Source organism: Lactuca virosa, chromosome 4 (assembly GCF_052849685.1).
Source record: "Lactuca virosa cultivar CGN04683 chromosome 4, Lactuca_virosa_CGN04683_v6, whole genome shotgun sequence".
Classification (NCBI taxonomy): Eukaryota; Viridiplantae; Streptophyta; class Magnoliopsida; order Asterales; family Asteraceae; genus Lactuca; species Lactuca virosa.
The window spans coordinates 523,933,974-523,937,219 of NC_136429.1; positions in this window are offsets into that span (position 1 = coordinate 523,933,974).

The following is a 3,246-nucleotide window of genomic DNA, read 5'->3' on the forward strand; positions in this document are numbered from 1 at the left end:
AGTCCTATGATGAACTCGACGAGTCAGGGCTACTCGACGAGTCCCAAAGTGTGACTCGACGAGTCGGCTCGTCAGGTGGCAGATTTTCGGGATTTTGACCAAAATTGAATTAGGATAATTACCAAAAACGTTTTTGACTGATAAAATTTGATTTTCATTGTATGGTAATGATTATCCTCATTCAATTAGAAGAAAATTGTCAAACTATAAGATAATTATTAGTTTATATGATTAAAAATAATTATTTGTATTATTTGATGAGAATTATATTGCCTTAAACTGAATTAGGTCAAATCTAGATAATGATAAATTATTTGATTAGTTAAATTATTTTAATTTGATCTAATAAAGTTTTGAAAAGTTTTAAAACTTGCCCTCAAGTTTTGGAATTTAAAATTTTAATTAAAAAGGTTTTAATTTTGAAATATTTAAATTCTAAACCCTAGAATTTTAAAAGTTTAAAATTCAACCCTTATTCTATTATAATATTAAAAGATTAATAATTATATATGTATAAGACGAGTCAATCTTACCGTTAGTAGGCCTCATTCACGAAGCCGGTCTATAAGGGGGGTATAAGGTTACTGCCTATAAATGGTGGTTTAATGGTTGTCCACTCTCACCCACCGCTTCCTTGATTGGTGGGGGTCGTTAGCCGAACGAGTAGGATAGGACAACTAATTCCTCATTAATAAGTATAATGATTATATAAAGTAACTAAATGCTTTTATAAATTCCCAATCTTAGTTACTTTAGAAAAATGTGAAAATGTATGCTATTCCATGAAATTGCACTTTGCACTTTGCCAAGTCGTTAGTGGAGCGTGTGTGGATAACCGACACACTAATTTGGGACTAGCAAAGGTGGCAAAGGGTGGCTCGATGGTTATCATAGATTGATGGAGCGTGTGTGGCTAACCGGCACATTGATCAGGTGATAAATGGCATCGAGAGTACCGAGCATATTTGCATGGTTATTCACACCTTGTTTGTGATCCTCGGTATCCCAGTCACAAACTTGAAGGGCATAATCGAGATTTAAACAAGCCATTGAAAAGTTCAATGAATCTAAAAAGAATCTAGGAATTTCAATTCATTTAAAACTTAAAATCCTTTTTCGTTTTTCATGGTGGAAATTGGTAAATCGTCATTTACCTACCTTTAAATTATTTGCAATTAGATTACGGAATCCCACTTCTGAACTGTAAATAATTGTGTTGGGTCCTAGCCCTAATTTCTCATTTGGGTGTTTAATTAGGGATTCTTATCTAATCTAAACTTTGTTCCTTTTCTTTTTCAGATGTCTACCTCAAACAACAACGCTTCTGGATCGAACCCGTCTGGCTCTTTCTCCCTCATGTACTTATGTGGGAGGGTGATCTTTGATGGATCCAATTTTAATGATTGGATTCGCAACATTAGAATGATCACCCGCTATGAGGACAAAGAATATGTTCTCGACGATAAACTGAAGGAAATTGATCAAAACACTGCTACTCCCGAGCAAATCGCTCAATATGATACTCATGTGAGGGACGCGACAAAGGTGTCGTGTATCATGCTCGCAACCATGACTGTCGAACTTCAAAAGTCCTACGAGGACTACTATCCTTCTGAGATGCACCAAGATTTGATGGAAAGGTACCATCAAAGTGCAAGGCAAGAAAGGGACGAGATCATCGCCTCCATGATCACCACCAAGATGAAGGATGGAGAGTCCATCACCACCCATCTACAAAAGATGGAAAGGTACGTGGACCGCTTGCTGAAGTTAAATGTAAACTTCGATGAAGAGTTGGCCATAGATATCATTATACACTCTTTGCCTCCCTGTTATGATAAGTTTCGTATGAACAAAGAGGAGGTCACTCTAGCCAAGCTCCAAGGCCTTCTGCGAACTGTTGCGAGTAGTTTGAAAGGCAAATCTGTTGTATCTAATCCTACTGCTACTGCCCCTGTCTTGGCAATTGGACAAGGGAAATGGAAGAAGAGGAAGGCTCCTTCTAAGATCCACAAGGGAAAGTCTCATGATGGAACCTCTTCTAGTGGAACCAAAGGTGGTCCTGCTGCTCCCTCTTGCAATCCGAAGGATACAGAGTGCTTCTACTGTCACGACAAAGGGCATTGGAAACGAAGCTGCCCGAAGTATCTGCAAGACATCAAGGATGGGAAGATAAAGCCCACCTTTGCATGTATTTACACTATTCAATCTAATAACTCATCGCATGATATGTATTGGGTCCTCGATACAGGATGTGGTTTTCACATTTGTTCTGATTTGCAGGGTCTAAGAAAAAGTAGGGATGTGGAGCATGGGAAGATGAACTTGATCATGGGGAATAGGAAAGTGTCGCTTGTCACCAAGATTGGAGTTTACTCTTTAGTGCTTAGTAGTAGGTTAGGTTTAGATTTGAATAATTGTTGCTACTCGTCAGAAATGACACGAAACATTATTTATTTTCATGGTTTCTACAAAAAAGGTTTTAGATTTTCGTTTAACAATGAAATTGGTTCTATTAATGCTTTCTTGAATGGTACTTTCTATTTTTAAGCATTGCCTTGTAATGGTATATATGAAACTGTGATGGTTGTAGACAACTTAGGAAATAATGTGTTGCATATCGATTCGTCCAATGGTTTGGACAAAGCATGCTTGTGGCATTGTTGTCTTGGACATGTCAACAAGAAGCGCATAGCCCAACTCCAAAAGGATGGAGTGCTGGAGTCATTCGACCTTAGGGACGATGACACGTGCGAGTCTTGCTTACTTGGAAAGATGACCAAGTCACCCTTCACTGGTACTTGAGAAAGGGGTGAGGGTTTATTGGATCTCATACATACCGATGTATGTGGGCCCTTTAAATCCACCACAAGGGATGCAAACCGCTTCTATGTGTAACATTACGTATAAAAAAATAAAATAAAATAAGTAATAAAATAAATAAAGATAATAATAATGATAAATAAAATAAGTAGATAAATAAATAAATAATAAGCCCTAAAGTCTCGAGATATATTTTATATTTTATTTTATTTTAGTCCTAAGTCCGTATTAATTGATTAGTGTTAGCGGGGGAGTTAATGTAACATCCCAAAAATACAACCCAAAAATTTTCGTTTGAAAACTTTACTAAACCATATTATCAAATATTAAAAGATAAATTCATGGATCATGCGTCTCAAAATGTCATAATAAGTTTATCAAATCAACTGATGTCAAAACATATCAAAATATCTGAATAAAACT